The sequence below is a fragment of the Myotis nattereri genome, assembly GCF_964212035.1.
Source record: "Myotis nattereri genome assembly, chromosome: Y".
Lineage (NCBI taxonomy): Eukaryota > Metazoa > Chordata > Mammalia > Chiroptera > Vespertilionidae > Myotis > Myotis nattereri.
Window position 1 is genome coordinate 35160959 of NC_138094.1, and position 22248 is coordinate 35183206.

A 22248-nucleotide genomic window follows, 5' to 3' on the forward strand; every position below is an offset into this window, starting at 1 on the left:
TCTTCTAATTCACTAATTTGGTCCTCCGCTTCTCCTAGTCTACTGTTGATACTTTCAATGGAGTTTTTCATTGCAGCTATATCACTCTTCATTTCTTCTTGGGTCTTACTTAAGTTGTTGATTTTTTATCTCTTACTTCTTGATTCTGGCTTAAGTAGTTGATTTTTTCATCTGTTTTTTCTTGGTTCTTCTATATGTTTTTGATTTTTTCCTCCATTCGGTTTATGGACTCTAGGACCCTTATTCTGAATTCTTTTCCTCTCATGTTGCATGCCTCTGTATCACTTAGCTGGTTTTCTGGCGAATCCTCCTTCTCTTTCCTTTCGGGATTTCTTTGTCTACCCATGTTTGATCTGACTGACATATGTAGACGTTGAGTCATTCATGAGCTGCTCCCTGGGTGGCAGTGGCTCCTTGGGCTGTGGTTGCTCCTTGGGCGGTTGCGATAGCAGCTTTTCCTCAGTTGGCAGCTCCTCTTATGTGTGCTGTTCACAGCTTTGGTGGCTCTTCTTGCTGGTGGGGGGAGGCTTCACATACAGCTGCTGATCCTCAGAGGGTATGGTGATCAGGAGGCTTCTGCGGCTTGGATCTGCTGCGCTGATTTAAGGGCACATAATGCAACAAATCAAGCCACAACGTACCAGGCACTAAAGACAAATATATTCACAATATTAATAACCCCAAATAAAGGTGACTGCCCAAATTAAGAGGATTAGGGGATAAGGAAGAAAGAAGAGAAAAATATAAAAGAGAGAAAAGAAAAGAAAAGTAAGAAAAAAAAGGAGTTCAAAAATGAAATTGGGAAAAATGACGCGGAAAAAAAGAAAAAAAAAGAGTGAAAAGAGAGAACGAAGTAGAAGAGGGGAAGAGACTATTTATATGAGGAGAAAACTCTGAAAGAACCGCCACTAATCCCAACAGATTCCAGGAACAGATCACTGGAGATGAATGCAAACTACAAATAATCAATAATATCAAGAGAGCCAAGGGAAAACAGAAGCACAAAAATAACTGGAGGGGAGTGGGGGTGGAGAGAGGGGAAAAGCCAGCAAAAGAAAAAAAGGAAAAAGCAAACAACCTCACAACCAGTCCTAAACCACACACACACACACACACACACACACACACACACACACACAAACAAAAAAAACACCAAAAAAAACAAAATACTCAACAATCAAGCAAACAGCAACAAAACATAGAAAGATAAAAGAAGGGAAAAAATTTTGGATAGTGAAGAAAGATAAGGGATAGGTGTATAAGGATTTAGAGCAGTGGAGTGGAAATGGGATATATAATTAGGGTGAAATTTTGACAGGGGGAAAAAGAAGGAATCAGGAAAATCTAAAGCAGGAATAGGGTAAGGGAAACAGGACAACAAAAAGGGAAAAGTGGGGAAGAGGGTTTTAGCATAGAGGTAAAATTGAGGTAGGGAAAATTGATGCTATAGGAACGATGAAAATAGAATGGAGAAAACTAATCCCAAAATAAAATAGAGAGACAATAAAATGTCACTTTAAAAAAATGGTAAAGTGGTAGCAGCAATAATACTGGTTAAACATAAAAATGTGGTAATTAAAAGGATAAAATCAGCTGATGGAAAAAGAAGAAAAAAATTGCTTTCTTAGTTAAAAGATGAAAAAAGAAAAAAAAATTGCAGGAGTGAAGGTAATTCGGTTCTTCTACTCTTCAGTCTGGCTCGCCTTGGTCTTGCCAGTTATTCAGGGGAGTGTTGAATTTCCCTGCGATACACTGTTCCTCAGTGTTGTAAACCATAGTCCTGATTTTAAAGCAGGCCGTATTTTTGTCCCAGACTGCCTTAATTTGTGTTTAGCTGAGATTAAGGTTGTGGCTTAGCCTCTGGGTGGCAGTATTTTTGGGTTTGTCTCTGAGGCTATACAGCTTCTCTATCCAGTAGCAAGGGTTTATTTTCTCTATTGCACTTAAAACTGGTTTGGGGAGGTCAACTCCCCAGAACTGGTTCTTTAATCGTGGCCCTGGTCTGTGTTATTGCTGGGACTGAAAGTCCCTCTATAGGCCAGACCCTGTTAATGCCCAGGGACTGATCAGATTATTTTAATCCTTCATCTCGTTCAGGGTCTAATCTGGGTGTGGCTGTGCTCCTTGCCTGGGGGCTAGGTGGAGGAGTCCCACACTCCGGAAAGAATGGCTGCCCTAGTCCTGGCCCAAGGGTGTCTCAGCACTATATTCGCTGGCACCTCTCCCGGCGCCCCCTTTCTCCCCAGCCTCTCCCCAGATTCCACTCATCTGCACCTTCTCCCTCTCTTCAGCACAGGTGAGTGTCTGTATCTGAAATGTCCTATGAACAGGGTTCAGTGAAAATAAACAAACAAATGCTGGCCACAGAAATGAGGAAGTCTGAATTTCTGTAAGCTCCTCTCTTACCAGCACTGCATGGTCTGTTCAGCTGTTGAGGCAGCCCCCTCTAGGCTCAGTCCTCCGTAATCACAGAACCCAGATCTCAAATCCCCCTGTGCCAGGAATCCCGCGGATCTCTTTTCCCCAGTCAGGGGCTGTGCCTGTCCCAGTGCCATGCGGTCTCCCTCTGACCCTCTGGGCTCAGAGGTCTGGCAAACTTTCCTGCCCAGATCCCTGGTTCTTTTACCTTTCCAGAGGAGCTCTGCCCTTCCCTACTGCAAACCGTCTCACCAGCTGAGTAATTTCCCCAATTCGCGGTGGGTGTTATTAGTTTCAGCTGCTTACTCCATCTGCTCTGGCACAAGACCTGGGTCGCGTCTGCCTATATCGCTGCCATCTTGTAGAAAATCAAAGAGACTGTCTTGACTCCATTGAATGCTCTCACCTCCTTTGTAAATTAATAATACAGTGTAATGACTTGGGTCCACTTCTGGGTTCTCTGTTCTGTTTCAGTGGTGTATATGTCTTTTCTAGTGCCAGTAGCAGGCAGTTTTGAGAATGGTGGCTTTATAATATAGCTTAATATCTGGTATTGTGAGCCTTCCATATTTTTTTGTAGTTCCCTGGATTGCTGAGGCTATTTTTACTCCATATGAATTTTTGGAGGGTTTGTTCTTTGTCTGTGAAATATTCTGTTGGTATATTAATGGAGATTACATTGAATCTATAAATTGCTTTGGGTAGTATGGACATCTTAATAATGTTAATTCTACCAACCCATCAACACGGTATATTAATCCACTGGTTGATATCTTTATCTCCTTTTCAATATTCTGTCATTTTCCAAGTGCAGTTCTTTTACTTCCTTAATTGAGTTCTTTTACTTCCTTAATTGAGTTTTTTCCTTAATTCCTTTATTGCAATGGTAAGTGGGATTCTTTTATTAGTTTATCTTTTTGGGAGTTCATTCTTGGTAAATAAAAATACATATATTTATGGGTGTTAATTTTGTATCCTGATTCATGACCAAATTCATTTATTATGTGCTTTTCCGGTTGGGATGACTTTTATTTCTTCATGTCTGAGCACTATGGTAGCACTTCCTATACTATGTTGAACAGGAATGGTGAAAATTGGCATCACTGTCATGTTCCTGTTCTTTCATGGGAAATGGTTTTAGTTTTTGCCTATTGAGTATGATGTTGGCTGTGGGTTTCTCATATATGGCCTTTATCATGTTGAGTATGCTCCCTCTATTACCACATTGCTGAGACTTTTTATCAAAATTGGGGGTTGGGTTTTTTCCAATTCTTTTTCTGTGTCTATCAATATGATCACGTGATTTTTAACCTTCAGTTTGTTTATGAGTTGTATCACATTTATTGATTTGTGAATATCATACCAGCCTTGCATCCCTGGAATATATCCCACTTGATCATGTCATTTGGTCCTTTAATATAATGCTGGATGTGATTTGCTAATACTTGGTTGAGGATTTTAGTATCTGTCATCATCAGCTATAGTGGCCTGTAATTCTCTTTCTTTGTAGTGTCTTTACCTTCTTTTGGAATTAGAATAATGCTGACCTCATACAAAGAGTTTGGAAGTATTCTTTCCTCTTTGATTTTCTGAAACAGTTTGAGGAGTATAGATTGTAGTTTTCTGACTGTTTGGTAGAACTCCCCTGTGAAGCTGTCCAGACCTGAGCTTTTGTTGGTTGGAAGTGTTTTGATTACTTCTTCTATTTCATCAGTTGTTATGAGCCTATTGAGTTTTCTTAATTCTTTCTGAATCAGTTTTGGTAGTTTGCATTTTTTACTGACTTCATCTATTTCATCCACATTGTCCAGCATTTTGGCATATAGTTGTTCATAGTATTTTCTTACAATCCTTTGAATTTCTGTGGTGTCAGTGCTTACTCCTCCACTCTTGTCTCTGATTTTACTTATTGGAATCATGCGTGTTTGTTTCTTCATGAGTCTTGCTAATGGTTTATCAATTTTGTTTATCCTTTCATGGAACGAGCTTTTGGTTTCATTGAATTTTTTTTCTCTGTTATTTTTTCTACTGTAATCTTTATTTTTTCCTTCCGCTACTTACTCTGGGCTCTTCTTGTTGGTTTCTTTCTAATTCTTCAGTTGTAGGGATAAATAGTTTATTGCTGATTTTTGTTATTTTCTGAGATAGGTCTATAGTGCTATGAAGTTCCCTCTCAGGACTGCTTTTGCTGTTTCCCAGAGATATTGTGTTGTTATTTGTTCATTTTCCTTTTTTTCCAAAAAGTCTTTGATATTTTCTTGATCTCATTGTAACAAATTCATTGTTTAATAGCATGCTATTTAGCCTCTAAGTGTTTAAATGTTTTGGGGTGTTTTTACGCTAGTTGATTTCTCATTTCATTCCACTGAGATCCAAGAAGATGCTTTATATGATTTAAATCTTCTTGAACTTGTAGGGACTTGTTATGTGTCCTACCATGTGGTCTATCTTTGGGAATGACCCCTGTGCACTTGAGAAGAAAGTATATTCTGCTCTGTTGGGGTGAACGTTCTAAAATGTCAATTAAATCCATCTGATGCAGTGTGTCCTTTAGAGTCTCTGAATCATTGTCTTGTCACATGGAAGATCTATCCAGTGAAGTGATAGGAGTGATAAAAGTCTGCTACTATGACTGTCCTGTTTTCAGGCTCTCCATTAAAGTCCCCTGGAAGTCTCTTTGTTTGATTTTTGTTTGTTTGTTTCAGATGTATAAGTAATTCTTTCTGAATCAATTTTGGTAGTTCGCATTTTTTACTGACTTCATCTATTTCATCCACATTGTCCAGCATTTTGGCATATAGCTTTGAATTGGCATGTATATACTAGAGGACCGGTGCACAAAAATTTGTGCACTTGGTGGGGAAAGGAGGGTCCATCACCTGGGTCTGTGCCCCCTCGCAGTCTGGGACCCCTCAGGAGAAAACGACCTGCTGGCTTAGGCCTACTCCTGGGTGGCAGAGGGCAGGCCCAATCCCTAGGTTCAGCCCCTTGTCGGGCTCAGAGCAGGGCTGATTGGGGAGTTGGGGTGCCTTCTCCTGTCATGCACAAAGCAGGGCAGATTGGGAGGTTGCGATGCCACCCTCACTCATGCTCAGGGTAGGGCCGATTGGGGGGTTGGGCCACCGCCCCCAGTCACACTCAGGGCAGGGCTGATGGGGAGGTTATGGCTCTACCCCGTCACACACAGAGCAGGGCCCGAGGGGGAGGAGAGGGTTGGGGCCCAGCACCCTGTCAAACACAGAGCAGGGCTGATCAGGGGTTTGAGGTGCCGCATCCTGTCACACACAGAGCCGCAGGGCGATCAGGCGGTTGGGGAGCTCCTCCCATCAGGCACCGAGCAGGGCTGACCAGGAGGTTGTGGCGCTTTCCCCTGTCATGAACAGAGCACAGCGGATAGGGAGGTTGAGGTCCCATCCCCTGTTACACATGGAGCCTCAGGGCGATCAGGGGTTTTGGGTGCTGCCCCCTGTCACGCTGATCCCCCTGCGTGCCGGGAGCCCTCTCAGCTCTGCTGATCCCGGTGCTGGGAGGCATATTACCCTTTTACTGTATAGGATAGAGGCCTGATGCATGGGTGGGGCTGGCTGGTTTGCCCTGAAGGGTGTCCTGGATCAGGGTGGGGGTCCCCACTGGGGTGCGTGGCCAGCCTGTGTGAGGGGCTGAGGGCTGTTTTCTGGCCTACTGAAGCTCCCAAATGCTATTTTTTTTCTCTTGTTTTTATTCTGGGCCAGCTTTAGCTCTGGCTCCAGCTCTGAGGCCTCTGCTGCTGAAGGAAGGTATCTGGTTTGTTTGGGTTCTATAATCGAAACAATATAGAACTCCAGCTCTGAGATCCCGGGCTCACTGAAAGCATGTTTCTGGGGCTTTGTTTAGCTTCTATATTTGTTACAATGTTTCTTAAACTGCAAGCTCAGAGGCCGGCAAGGCAGGCTAGGAACGTTGGTGTCCTCTGTCACTGAAGCAAGCAAGCCTCATGTTAGTTTCAAGCTGCCTGGCTGCCGGCCGCCATCTTGGCAGGCAGCTAATTTGCATATCTCGCTGATAGCCAAAGGGAAGAGTACTGGTCGTATGCTAATTACCATGTTTCTCTTTTATTATATAGGAGATATACATATATTCCTATGTTGGATGAATATTTGTTTCCTAGGGTAATATTTTCTGCTGGTTGATCCCTTTGGTATCATGCAGTGACCTTTCTGTCTCTTGTGATGTCCTTTATTAAAATGTCTATTTTGTCTGATATGAATATTGGTACTCCAGCCTTTTTTTCTTTCCATTTGCATGGAAATTTTCCCATTCCTTCACTCCAATCCTTTGTGTGTCTTTTGTTTTCAGATGGCACTCCTGTATACAGCATATACTTGCATCATATTTTTGTATCCATTTTGATACCCTATGCCTTTTGATTGGAGCATTTACCTATTTATATTTAGAGTTATTATTGATAGGTATTTATTTCTTTCCATTATCTTTCTGTATGGCTAAGTTTCTGTCTCTGTTTCTCATTCTCATTACAGCAATCCCTTTGCATTTCTTGTAATGCTGGCTTGGTGACAATTTACACTTTTAGCCTTTTTCTGTCTATGAAGCTCTGTATTTGACTGTCTATTTTGAAGGAAAGAATTGCCGTATATAGTAATCTTGGTCTCAGATCCTCTCTTTCCATTAACTAGAGTACTTCATGCCAATCCCTCTGGCCTGTAGAGTTTCAGATGAGATATCAGGACTCATCCTTATGGGGACGACTTCGTAGCTAACAGTTTTCTTTTTAATTGCTGCCTTGAAGATTCTCTCCTTGTCTTTAATTTTTGGCATTTTAATTATGATGTGTCTGGGCACGTGTTTGGGTACTTTTTCTATTGGGTTCTCTTTGGCTTTTGACCTTGTGTGGGATTTTTCTTTACCACGTTAGGAAAGTGTTCTGCCATTGTTTCTTCAAAGACCGTCTTTACGCTTTTCTCCCCTCCTGCCTCTTTTGGCACACTCGCTATTCTAATACTGTTATGTAAGTGGTCCTCCTGTTTGTATTATGTCATTTTATAACTAGGACTGTTCTTCTTTTCATAGTCACTATATCTTTTTTCATGCTGTTGAGCTCTTTTACCTTCATAACCCTGAAGTCAGATTCAGATAAATGTCTTCTCTGTGCTTCATCTCTCTCAATATCTGGAGAATTCTCTAGTTCTCTCATTTGGGGGTTGTTTCTTTATTTCCTCTTTCCGGCTTTCTGTGTGGGTTTGTGGTGACAAGTTAGGTAGATCCTCTGTGCCTCTCAGTCTCTAGTGCAGAACATTGTTAAAGGATGTTTCTGACTAATTAGATCAGGCAAAGACTCAAAGCCTCCAGAGACCTCCTCTGTCTATAGACTGATAGGATTCCAACTTAACTTGCTTCCAAGGCAATGGTCCTCAGGTTATAGCAAGAGTTTGTTTCAACAGGGTGGGGCAGTTGCTTCTGTGTGGAGGTTTATTGTTATTTATAATCTCTTAAGTGTCCTCCGGGCAAGGTGTTTCCCAGTAGTGTGTGTTAATTGTCACTCCTCCAGGAAAGGCAAATGTCTGCGTGGGAAAGATTTTCTCTGCTGCCTGAGGAAATGACTCCTCCCAGGAAACTTGAAGTGTCTGTCTTCTGTGCTGGAACCCTTGACTCCCCAGTTCTGGCTTTTTCCTTCACAGCTCCAGTCCACTTCACCCTCCCTTAGCCAGGGCACAAGGTGTGTGGCTCCACAGGGAAATTTGTGTGCTGGCCCTTTAAGAGTATACCTGAATTTCTAGCTGTCTCTCCCTGGCAGAGAGTGCCCTGCTGCTATTCACATCCACAGGTTATATGGGTACCCTCCTCAGTTCTGGTGCTCTCTGCTAGGAGGCGCAGCTTGGGGATTAGACCCAGAGTTCTCAGTGGCAGTCCTCCACAGCTGAGATATCTCTCCGAGACTTCAGTTGCTGTCTGTGGGTGTCAGGCACGCCCCTTCAAGCCTCCTCTCCTCCTACCAGTGTCTAAGTGGCCTCCACCTTCGGTCTTCTGGTTTCAGGGTTCTCTCCTGTGAGTTTTCCATTGATTATTCAGGAAGTTGTTCTGTATTTTAGTTGGAATATCAGTTTGTTCCTGGGAGCATGTCCCTGCATCATCCATGATTCTGCCACCATTCTTTTAAATATATTTGTACTTATCTCAGAGAGGAAAGGAGAGCTTGTGAGAGTTAGAAACTTCAGTGATGAGAGCGATTCTTTGATCAGTTCCTCCTGCAAGCCCAAGACTGGAGATTGAGCCCACACCCAGGCAAGTGCCCTTGACCTGAATCAAATCTGAGCCCTTCAGTCTGAAGGCCAGTGATCTGTCCACTGTTCCAAACTGGCTAGGGTTCTGCCACCTTTTTCAATGTTCTTCAGAATCCCTCTGCATTGTAAAGTCCCTGCTAACATTCTTGTCCAATAGGCTTCTCTTTCATGTGGTTTCATGACGGAGTTGTGCATGAAGGCCCTAATGTCCTGTGAGTGCACATTCTGATCAATAGCACCATCAGGAAATGTGCATTGAGGGATGCTCAGTAGGAATATAGTAACAGAAACCTGCCATGTCTCTTGCTGTTTCTGTCTCTGTTTGGATCATGATGGAGCCCAACTAAGGCTCTTGTTTCCAATAGGGTGTTAAAGGATACACCCTGGATTTCAAGCCATGTTCTTCTGAGAATACTTTGGAAAGGTGCCCTACTCTAAAATGTATTAGGCCATTTAATTATAAGGCCAGATCTTTTTATAAGAATAAGGCTTTCATTTTTTAATTTTTTTTTATTCCTTAAAGTATTTCAAAGCGTATTAGAGATGTGTCCATTTTTTTTTTGTTTTCTCCCCTTGACCTTCCCAGCTTCCCCCCCCCACCCCAGTTTTTATTTCTTATTGAATTAATAGTCTAAGAATCACATAGATATATATATACTTTGTGCTTCCAACAATCATGTACTTAATGAGGAAATATGAAGACCAAATAACGACATCTTCATCAGGAGAATATAAGTACAATAGGTCCTCATGTTACAATTAAGATCTATTCCTGCAGCACGTCATAATGGTTTTTGCCGTAAGTCAGAACCCACCTAGATAAGCATCTACATCACTCACATGGAGCACACATACACAGCAGTAATGAGGTGAAACAATTAAAAAAAATAAAATATAAAAGTAAAAAATTAAAAGTAAAATAATGATTCCTGACCTTTACTTGTGCTAAATCCTATCTAATAATAGACAAACAGGGTAACTGACAGTATCTTCCCTTAACCTCCCATTGGCTAATCAGCATGATATGCAAATTAACCACCAACAACATGGCGGTTAATTTGCATAAGTAGGTGCCCAATGGCTATAGGCTATTGGAGCCTGCAATCAGAGCTGAGAGGTCCCCTGCCAAGGCCTGATGCCTTGGTCAGAAGCGTTAGGCCTGGGCAAGGGCGGAGCTGGGATGGTGGGTAGCAGGGGGTAAGCCAGCGATGGTGGGGAGCAGGAGAGGAGTTGGCGTTGGTGGGAGCTGGGGGTCCTCTGCCCAGTCCTAATGCCTTTGTCAGAGGCATTAGGCCTGGGCAGGGCTGGAGCCGGTAATTGCAGGGGTACTATTGGTGCCTTCCCAGGTCTAATGCCTTTGCTAGAGGCGTTAGTTTTGAGCAGGGGAGGAGCCTGTGATTGAGGGGAGCATGGGGTCTCCTGCCCATGGCATTAGGCCTTGGCAGGGGTGGAGCTGACAATCCTGGGGAGTTGGGGGTCCCCTGCCCAGGCCTAATGCCCCGGCCAGAGGCATTCGCCCTGTGCAGGTACAGAGCCAGCAATTTCGGGGAGCAGGGAGGCAGCTGGCCATGGCCGGGAGCAGGGGCAGAGCCAGTGATCATGGGGAGCAGGGTCTGAGCAGGCGATTGAGGGAGTTGGTGGTCCCCTGCCCAGAGCTAATGACTGGACCACAGGCATTAGGCCTGGGCAGGGACCAAGCCGGCAATTGGTGTGAACTCCAGAGGAAACACCTTTTCTGACTGCTCATTGGTTAAGCTCCCTCTATGCCAGTGGTAATATTCTTAGTAAATTGGGTAATAAGAATCAAAATAGGTGATGTAGGGATTTTTACCCCACTCCTGGAGAAAAAAGGAAAGTCCACTCCTGGAGGGGTAGGAAATGTCATATCCTATCCTTGCTGGTTTTGCGGAGTGGATAATGCCTTGGCCTGCCCACTGCTGAGTCTTGGTTCAATTCTGGCTAAGGGCATGTACATAGGTTGCAGGCTCCTCCCTGGCCTGGGCCCAGGTCAGGGCTCATGCAGGCGGCAACCAATCAAAGTGTTCCTCTCACTTTGATGTTTCTCTCTGTCTTTCCCTTTCTCTTCCACATTTTTGAAAAATCAATGGAAACATATTCTCAGGTGAGAAGGAAGGAAGGAAGGAAGGAAGGAAGGAAGGAAGGAAGGAAGGAAGAAAAGGAAAAAAGAAAGAAATGTCATATCCTATGAAAGACACATCTTGAGAATGCCTAAAAAAAGTTGTCATTTTTTTCATAGTAAAGGGACTGGAGTCCGTGTTGATGAAAACACCTTGGTGGCTGAGGTTGACTGGCAGTGGCTGCAACAGCGGGGTGATTGAGCTGATATCTTTGCCTGATAAGCCCGGTCGGCGCCCACAAAGGGAGGCCAGGCTGTGGCTTAGGCCCACTCCCCAAAGGGAGCATGGAGCAGGGAGTAGGACATCCCCTGAGGGCTCCCAGTATGTGATAGGGGCCAAGCTGGCCTAGGGGCCCCACTCCAGTGCACAAATTTTTGTGCACCTTGCCTCTAGTAAATAATAAAAAACATAAAGCACATATGTAAATACATATAAATGATGGAAGTTTTTTTAAAATAAATACTCAGAGGATGGCACTGTAACCACAAAATGATGTACTTCGAGTCCAATGTAACCCGCCGACGGTCTGCATTTTCTTAACAGACTGAAAAGTGATTAATGTGGGTTCTGATGGTGTTTTAATGAAAACAAGGGTGGGAAGGCACACTTAAAAGAGTCAGGCATTGCAAGTTCCAAATCATTGCATGCACACAGTTGTGAAGAAATCAGGTAAAAGTGACTTATTCATATTAGTAAAGAGATGTTTTAAAATCTAACATAGAGACCCTCACTATAAATTATGTTGGAAAAATGAAAGTATTGAGAGCATCAGTGTAGTTAAGAAGAATATGCCTCTGCCCTTGAATATAGACAAGCAGCCTCCCATTTCAATTTTGGATGAGCTAGTGAGCAAAGAAAATTAGTGAAAGGCTCACTTAGTGGCATTAGTGGAAAGAATTAGCACTGGAACATAGTAATATTTATGGGAATGTAATATTTCTCATATTTGAAGGAGATTAGTGCCCTTCATATAAGCCATTAAATAATACCGCTAAAGAGCAGTTAAATCTCAATGGCCATCATTACCAAAATTCAGTTTCTACTTTAAATTATTCAGCATTAGAAGAGAACCATGCTAAATGGGTGATAAATTATGAAATGATTAGAGGCCCGGTGAATGAAATTCAAGCACCGGTGTCATCCCACAGCTTGGCCTGCGGCCTCACACAATCTGGGACCCCTTGGGAGATGTGGGACTGCCAGGTTAGGTCTGACATCTCCTGAGGGATGTAGCAGTGCACAAAACGGCGGGCAGGTGGGCAGGAGCCCAAGCTGGAGCCAGGTGCTGTGTTCCTGCTCATCCAAGCCCCACTCCTCCTGCCACCACCAATTGGTAGCACTGTGGCATAGGCAGCGAAGGCACCTCCTGCCACAGCTGCACTCTCCAGGTATGAGCCTGGCTTCTGCCTGAGCAAGGGTCCCACTCTGGGAGCTCCCTGACCACCAGGGGGAAGCTCCTGTGTTGAGCATCTGCCACCTGCTGGTCAGTGTGCATCATAGCAACGACTCATAATGGTCCCTTAGGCTTTTGGCCCAATAAAACCTTACTATTCACAGATGACATCTTGCCACTATTAGAATACTTGTGGCCCTAATTAATTAATTAATACTAAGGAAATACTAAGTAATACTAAGGAATTAATTAGAAGAAATATTGTAATGCCGCTATTTGCCCTTTCTCTATAATAGAAGTGTCAACCAAATTCAGGATTGACCATGACAAATTGAAACACATGCATACCATTGGCGCCAGCAAGAGCTGCATATGTTTCGCACGTGGGCAGGTCAACCTAGAGTGACAGAGAGAGAGCGAGAGGGTGTAAACTTGCTTAATTAGACCTGCTGTCTAAGGTAGCTAAATTTTTTCCAACCCAGTGAAGCAGCGCAACTTCTCTTTCAGGTAATTGTGAGCAACACAGCAGTAAATTTCAACACAAGCAGGTTATTATTGTAGCTCACCCAGGGAGAACAAAGAGTAAACCATTTAACTGCAGCAGTGTTTGACTATATTCTTCACAGTGAGAAAACCTGAAGTCATTTACAAGTTCCATCATTTCTTCCTTATTTTCAGTCAGGTCAAGTTTCTAAGCTTTCTAAATCTCTGTTTTCTGGCTAATGAAGAGAAAATAGGATACCACCGAGTCTACCATCTACCTATTCCACGACTTCTGTGAGGATCAAAAGACACACGGGAAAATGCTTCACAGACATTTGGTTAGTGTAAAATATTCCCACCTGGCTCTAAACCAAGTCATGTTCCAGGACTGAAGAAACTGCAAGGAGGTGAGTTGCTGGGGAGAGGAAGCCTGGCATTGCTACATGATGTCATTACTCAGATGGACACTTAGCATATTTGCCTTTTATAAATGTAGATTGCCAGTGCACATCATGTATACTGGCTGTGGGTCTGATGGTCACAAAGACATACAGTCAGTCACTCAGTCTTTTATATGTAGAGAGAGGCCCGGTGTACAGAAATTTGTGCACTCGAGGGGGAGGGTGGGTCCCCTCAGCCCGGCCTGTGCCCTCTCGCAGTCTGGGACCCCTTGGGAGATAACGACCTGCTGGCTAAGGCCTGCTCCCGGCTGGCAGAGGGCAGGCCCAATCCCTAGGTGCAGCCCCTGGTCGGGCTCAGAGCAGGGCTGATTGGGCTGTTGGGGCACCTTCCCCTGTCACGAAGAGAGAGGGCAGATAGGGAGGTTATGGCCCCGACCCCTGTCACACACAGAGCCTCAGGGCGATCAGGGGGTTTGGGCGCTGCCCCCTGTCACGCTGATCCCGGTGCCGGGAGGCCTCGAGGCTCAGCTGATCCCGGTGCTGAGAGGCATAGTACCCTTTTACTATATAGGATAGAAGTCTGGTGCACGGGTGGGGGCCGGCTGGTTTGCCCTGAAGGGTGTCCTGGATCAGGGTTGGGGTCCCCACTGGGCTGCCTGGCCTGCCTGGATGAGGGGATGATTGCTGTTTGCAGGAGGTCACACACCCGTCAGGGTGGGGGTGCCCACTGGAGTGCCTGGCCATCCTGGATGAGGGGCTGATGGCTCTTTCAGGCTGGTCAAGCCCCACCCCAGTGATACCCTAACCCCATAAAGGTTTGGCCAGCCTGGGTGAGGGGCTGAGGGCTGCTTTTAGGTTGGCCAAGACCCTGGCGATGGAAGCTCCCAGCCTCTCCTCTTTTTTGTTTTTGTCTTTGTTTTTTTTATATTCTGGGATTTATTTACCTAGTATAATTGAAAATTTGTATCCTTGAGTATAGCTCAGAGCCAGCCAGGGCGGGCGGGAGGCTTGGCTTCCTCCATACCAGGGGCAGCCCAAGCCTCCTGCTCGCTCCAGCTCCGAGGCCACGTCCAGCTTAAAGCAGGAATCTAGGATTAATTTATCTTCTATAATTGAAAATTTGTTGCCTTGAGTGGAGCTCAGATCCAGTCATGGCAAGCAGGAAGCTTGGCTTCCTCCATCACTGGGGCAACCAAGCCTCCTGCTCGCTCCAGCTCCATGGCTGCCAGCTGCCTTATTGGTTGGTTTAATTTGCATATAGTCACTCTGATTGGCGTGTGGGCATGGCTTAGGTGTAGTGAAGGTACGGTCAATTTGCAAGTTTGTCCTTTACTAGTGTAGACTAGAGGCCTGGTGCACAAAAATTTGTTCACTCGGGGAGGCCCGTCAGCCAAGCTTGTACCCTCTTGCAGTCTGGGACTCCCTCGGGGGTTGTCCACCTGCTGGCTTAGCATGTCCACCTCAGCTGGAAGTCAGACATCCTTCTGGCCACCCGAGAGCCCTCAGGAATGTCCACTTGCCAGCAGGGAGAAGGCGTAAGCTGCAGTAGGACGACCTTAGCACTGCTGAGAAGGCTGGAGAGGCTCCCAACACCACCACTGTGCTGGCCCCCATCAGCCTGGCTTGTGACTGAGTAGAGCTCCCCCTGTAGGAGTGCACTGACAACCAGGGGGGCAGCTCCTGCATTGAACATCTTCTCCCTGGTGGTCAGCGTGTGTAATAGTGATCAGTCATTTCCAGTTGTTCTGCTGATAGAGTTAATTTGCCTATTACCCTTTTGTTATATAGGACAGAGGCCTGGTGCACCAGTAGGGGCTAGCGAGTTTGCCCTGAAGGGTGTCCCGGATCAGGGTGAGGATCCTGCTGGTATGCCTGGCCAGCCGGGGTGAGGGGCTGAGGGCTGTTTTTAACCCCCTGGTGACCCAAGCTCCCAGACTCTCCTTTTTTTAGTTTTTGGGGGATTTATTGTTTTTTTGGGGGTAGTTTATAATTGAAACTTTGTAGCCTTTATCGGAACCCAGGGCCAGTCAGGGCTGGTGGGAAGCTTTTCTTTCCTCATCTCCAGGGGATACCCAAGCCTCCTATTTGCTCCAGCTCTGTGGCCACCGCCATCTTACTTGGATTCATTTGTATAGTTCCTCCCGATTGGCTGGTGGGCGTGTCTTGTGGGTGTAGCAGAGTGATGGAATGATGGTTGATTTGCATCTTTCTGTTTTCTTAGTGTAGACTAGAGGCCTGGTGCACAATATTTTTGCACTCTGAGGGGGTTGCTCAGCCTGGCCTGTGCTCTCTTGTGGTCTGGGACACCTCGAGGAATGTCCACCTGCTGGCTTAGGCTCACTCCCCAGGAGACTGGGCCTAAGCTAGCAGTCAGACATCCTTCTGGCAGCCCGGGATGTCCACTTGCCAGTGTGGAGTAGGCCTAAGCCGCAGTCGAACATCCTTAGTGCTGCTGAGGAGGCAGGAGAGGCTCCAACCACCATCGCTGTGCTGGCAGCCATCAGCCAGGCTTGTGGCTGAGCAGCACGCCCCCTGTTGGAGCACAGTGACCACTGGGGGCAGCTCCTTCATTGAGCGTCTGCCCTCTGGTGGTCAGTATGTGTCGTAGGGACCAGTCATTCCCAGTTGTTCTGCTGTTAGGGTCAATTTGCATATTACCCTTTTAGTATATAGGATAGAGGCCTGGTGCATGGGTGGGTGCTGTCTGGTATGCCCTGAAGGTTGTCCCGGATCAACCTTGGGGTCCCGCTGGCATGCCTGGCCAGCCTGGGTGAGGGGCTGAAAGCCATGTTCAGGCTGGCCACGCCCCCCGGCTTCCCAAGCTCCCAGACTCTTCTTGAGTGGAAACCAGCGCTGGCTGGAAGCAGATATTGGGGATTTATTTATCTTCTATTAGTAAAAAATTTGTAGCCTTGAGCAGAGCCCACGGCCAGCCAGGGCAGATGGGAAGCTTGGCTTGCTCCATCGCCTGGGGAAACCCAAGCCTCCTCCTTGCTCCAGCTCTGTGGCTGCTGTCATCTTTGTGACAGAGTGATGGTTAATTTGCATATTGTTTTTTTATTAGATAGGATATATAGATATACCCAAGTGCACAACAAGAGCACAAGGCTTATCCTCTGTCCAAAATGTTTTTGAAAGTACACCACGAAATGTTCTTAGATAAGTGAGGAAGTTGATTTTGAAATTGCATGTGCATTACTTGGCATATTATGGACTTCCGGGAGCAATGGAAAGTGTTTTCACCGAGAAGCTAATAATTCAATACTTGCATAATGAAGGAATTATTAGTTCATAAGTGAAAGTGCATGGTGAGTGAGTGTAGCAGGACGATTAAGAATCTTTTAGTAATGTCAACAAGGGATTGTGAGAAAGACAATGCAAAGTAGAGAAGGAGAAAAATTGACAAATGCGTGTCAAGATATAGGAAGGCACTGATAAATATGTATGTGGACATCATGGAAATTGCTTGCACTTTGTTCAGGAGTGGACAGGTTTTTCCCACCGATGGTAATTTAAGAAATTAAGGAAGATATAGAGGGAGGACAAGATGTCAAAAGATAATACATTCCAGAATAACATTCTACAGTGCATTTAACCATGAGCTTATTGGAGTCTTAGAGGAAATGTAAACATTTTCATTGAAAGAGGAAATAAAGTGGTGCTTTGAATAGTTGCTTTTTCCTTAAAACATTGATCTCCATTGTGATACCCTCAGGTAAGTATTTGTCATTTACAGCACCGCTGTCATGTGTGAGAGAGAATTATGCAGGCGTTCCTTGCAAAGAGAAAACCCCTTCCAGGAGAAATTACCATTTGTCTCCAAGAAATGATGATGGCACTACTAGTTATAGGTAACCGGCAACAAAACATAAGGACACCTAATATATGCTAGGTACTGTTGTTGGTGAGGTGAAATTCATCTATCATAACACTAAATATTTACCATTGACCGACTAAGTAGCATGTAGTATATTCAGAGTCCTAATTTCCATTATTTCCAACAGCAGCCAGACCTTGTCACCTTCCTGTTCCTTGTGCACAGGATTCCAGTTGTTCTAAATCCCCAACATTTCCTGATGTTTTCCTCTTCAAACATTGGAACCTACTTAGGAATAAAGTATCTCATTTTAGTTGATTGGCACTTCCCTAATGACCCATCCTTTCATGAGCTTGTTAGCTGTTTGTCTATCTTCTTTGGAGAAATGTCTCTTGAAGCCTTCTGCCCATTGGCATTTTCCTATCTGTGTAGTCAGAGTGTGTCCCTGTTCTGTATCTTAGAAGGTGATTTCAAAATACTTCTGCTTTATTTCCTTCAGTTATTCCGGCAGAGCTGATCCAGGTTCCCGAGTCAGGAAGCATTATGGCCCACCATCTAGGGAGGATGCACACTGTGACCATGGCCTTTCAGGTTCTGGAGATGAGCACTCCTGTAGGAGACACAGGTGTTTAAAAGCCTTCTCTCTTTTTATCTAGTAGCACACTGCAGTTGTTAACTTGGACAAAATTAATACCGTGTTTTTTTAACGTAGTGATCTTGATGGCTGTGGCAGCAGTCCTGGTAGATATTATTCTGAATATCGAACTGGAGGCTCTTACAGAGGTTCCTATGAGAGCTATGGTAAGTGTCCAGACAGACTGTGTGTAAGTGACAGGATTGGATTTAACAGGCCGCCTTGTGATTTACTCTAATTTTACTTCCATTTGCCACAGGGAGGACTATATGCAGTATGGGTTCTGTATTATCTGGGAGGTCTTGTTTTCTTTTGTTAGCAGCTCAATTGGAACAGTGCAATTCTTTCAGGGGTGAAGGATCACACTCATTTATTGTCTTTATTAATGAAACAAAGTACAACTTTTTCTTTTTCTTTTTATTTTTTTCTCACCTGAGGATATATATCATTGACCTCGGGAGAGTGGTACGGAGGGAGTGGGGCTGAGAGAACTCTACATCAATGTGAGAGAGATACTTTGTTTCGTTTCTTCATGTACAATCCCCATCCAGCGACAGGAATGGACCCTGAAAATCAGGGTCATGCCCTTGACCTGGAGTCAAACCCGGTATCCTGCAGTGCAAAGGCTGGTGCTCAACACACTTAGGCACAACATCCAGGGGGCTCTTTTCACTTTTTTCTTTTTCAGAAGGAGAATTTGACAGTGTGAAGCATAGAGATAATACGAAGGTCAGGATTTCAGCCTGTTTCCAGAAAATGTGCCTTCACATATATTCATAATCAATTATTTCAGTTAAAACATTATTCTTCAGCTGTATTTTAGATAAATGTAAGCTCCCTTGCCTGCCTCAGCAATACTGACATATTTTTAGCACAGGTGTATGTATAAAAGCATAGGTTTTCCAACTATTTAAGGCTTTACTAGGGTCATGTCATACTGACTTAAACTTATTCGTTAAGATGTGAAAGTGTTATTATCTGGTCACTGACTTTCCAGGAAGCTCAGGTGGAGCACCACCAACATGAGGGCCCCTCTGACTTATGGTGGAAGGAGTCGCTGGGATGATTATTACAGCCGCAGACGAGATGGATATGATGGAGGGGGAATAACAATTACTGCAACAGCCGATGGGACACCCCTGTAAGAGGTCCTGAGCGTGATGCTGGCGGGGATCATAGGATTCACCATCTACGCAGGAGAGAGTGAATCATACAGTGCAGTAGCTAAACTATTGGGCTCCTCTGGAGGAGTCATAGGGGAAGCCCCTGTGACAAAGGAAGTAGACACTGAAATAAAAAATAATGCTAAGGTTTGGTTGACATTTAATTTGTAAAGATATTGCCTTCTTTTATTTAAGAATGACTAAAAGCAAACGGTGGGATGGGGAAGAAGCAAGAATTATCGACCCTTTATGAAATTTCTGCAGAGAATGCAAAATTTGAATTATTCAAGGTTTTTTCATAGGTGTTCATTTAATTACAATATACTTAAATGTTTAATTTGAATACTTGTTGTGTTAAAATTTTCAGAATAAAGTTTCCCACAAAATTGAATTTGTCTGACTTTACTACAGACATACAAAGCAATGTGCTTGGATGGTGAGTTATATTCATGGCCCAGATTTCCCAGGGTGTCTATGACCATACGTACATAAAGTCTTTGAAGTGAACTGCATACAAAATGAAGCACTGTGTTTCTGCTTCAGGGCATGCTGCCCTGTTTTCCAGTTAGGGAGGGTACACAAATGAGGTATTCTCCTTGGAAAACCTAAATGGATAAACGGATTGAAGAACCTCTGACAAGGCTGCAAAACAAGGATTCCTCCAGCTCTGTGGCCCACACTTTTCTCCCTAAGATACTGATAACGAGCAGGCCGATCCCAGTGGCCCCAGGAGGAAGAGGAGACCCTGGGGAAATAGGAGATGGTGGTGAGCAGCAATAGGGCAATGTGGCGTGGCAGCGCATCAGCCTAGGCCACGGCATGAGGAGGATTTGCAGACACCTGTGGAAAGGAGTATAGGAAGAATATGTCATGGCAGCTCCTGTTGAGGGGCAGGTGGCAAGGCCTGAAGGTGCTGTGGGCGGCCTAGAGGGAGAGTTCAGAGGAGTGGCTCAAGGAATCTGCTTTGACTCTGAGTGACAGTGGACATGCACACTCCCTCCTCCTGCCTAAGCCCCCCTGCCTGAGCTGGAATTGCACTGCCCTTGTTGTACTGGTAGTTCCTGTCTCAGGCACACACCCTGCGGCCCTGGTGTCACAGGCTGTTTCCCTCCCAGCATCCAGGTGTCCCTGTGAGAGAAAAGCAATGGCCCAGGAACCTGGCAGCACACCGGGGGAGACCCAGGCGGCCCCTCCTCACCCGTCCTGTCCGCTCACTGGGGGCCATCGCCCACTCATAGTTCTTTAGGGCATTGAGCCACAGGTCCTTGTTGATGATCTGGTAGGGCAAACAGACCTGGGTTAGGAGAGCACAGGGACCCGAATAGAATCCCAAGCAGCAGGCGGACACAGGAAGCTGTATGCTGGCATGGCCAGCAACATCCCACCTCAGCAATCCTGCCAGATGCTGCCACACTGTGGTCAGAGAACCAGTAGAAGAAGCTGGGGCTCCTGTCCTGGTGCCTGTGCATGGAGGCTTCTCATTCACAATGCTGGAACCACTGAATGGGAGAGGCACGGGACACCCTGTATCCTGCAAGAGAGGGGTCTGTGAAGCTGGGCACAGCACCTTCCAACCGTGCCCACCACCAGCTGCTATTTTTATTGGGCTTGGAAATGCCCTGGAGAGACCCAGCATGAAGCAATGCAGATTTCTGCTAGTGCTGGATCTTGGGTTGTTTTTAACATTTTTTTCTGATGCCAGCTGCTGCTTGTTTGAGAGGTGTTAGAGAGTCTGAAGCCTGAGCCAGGCCAGGCCATGCATATGGAAAAGCTGCTACAAACAGCTTGGCTGGAGCTGCTAATTAGATGGGGTGCGGACTCAGGAAACCACTAAGGTGGAGGAAAAAGTGTGGGCCATATATATTGATTATTAAAAGTTATGCAAATGCCCCCTAGAAATAAGCAAAGTTTTACATGTCTCCCATATGATGAGAGATTACATGCATTGCCCTCTCTTCATTTTTGCATTGTCAGCTTTTATTCATTTTAAAGTGTGCCCAGGTGGTCAACAAGTGTGTACTAGCTTGGAAATAAAGTATTGAATCATTCGTTCAGAGTGCTTTGTTATTTTACTTATAGTCTGTATTATTTTTATTACTTCTCCGGTTAAAATGCCAGAAGTAAAAATTCTCCATTTGAATTGCATTCTTTGCTTACAGCTTAAAATGATTTCATCTCTTCTATTATGAAATAGAATCATTACATAATCTATCGTATGTTTACATCACTCAGCTATTTTTACTTAAATGGGTCTATGAATATAACATTTTAAAATGTAGCATTTTCATTTTCATAAATACTTAAATTCGCTGATGTCCCAAAGTCAAATTGGCTGTGTAAACATAACTGATGGGATAGTAACTGATGCACATAAACAACTTCAGAAGGAAAATTTGGTATTACTTTTGTAAACAAATCCCAATAAAATTTCTGCCACACAGGGGCCCTGATACAAAGTGACAGCCATAAGAGCCATTCACATATTCTGGGTCTAAAATATTCCCTCGAGATCTACGCACCTCTGCCACATCCCCAACATTCAAGATTTAGCTAATACCCTTGGTTCCCTTGATTTTTTATGAATAAAAGCGTTTTCAAGTGCCCCCACTGATTCCGCCTAAATTACCACCCTTATTTTCCTTCTCAACATTCTTGTGCATAATAGTACTTACTTTCTTTTCCTTGAATATCTGTTGTCTTTACCACAAAACTCATTGCTGAATAAAATATGGTGTTTCTCGTACTTAGCACTCAGAAGGCACACATGTAAATATCTGTTGAAAGAAGAAATTGAGGAATAACGTCTACACAAACTACATTTTGTTGTGCTTAGAAAGTAGCAAAAAGGGAATAACCATCAATTATTCTTCATAAGTCAAATAAATGGATCTTTGAACTCAACAAAAATTATGAGGCAAATCTAATTATTAGCTACTACAAAACCCTAAATATGAACGTAGGGTATAAAGGTCAATATGTAAAGAGCACCTTCAACACACCAGAAACCAAAAGGACATTGAGCAAATTAAAAGGACAATGAGGAATCACCTCACTCCTGTCAGAATGGGTACCATCGACAAATGACAAGTGCTGGCAAGGTTGTGGAGGAAAGGGAACCCTAGCACACTGATGATGGGAAAGCAGACTGGTGCAGCCATAATGACAAACAAAATGGCATGCCCATAAAAAAATTGAAAACGGAACTCCCATATGACCCTGCCATCTCACTCCTAGGAATACATTTTAGGAAACCCAAAACACACATCATTAAGGATACATGTTCCCCTATATTCATAGCAGCATAATTTACAATTGCTAAGATTTGGAAAGCACCTAAGTGCCTATCAACAGGTGAGTGGATAAGACAAACAAACTGCTGTACATTGACACAATGGAATACTACTCAGCAGAAAAAAAGGAAGAACTCTTTCATTTGCTAAGCATGGGTGGACCTATAGAGCATTATGCTCAGGGAATAAGCAAGCCAGAACTACACAAGTATCGTGTGATCTCACTCTTATTT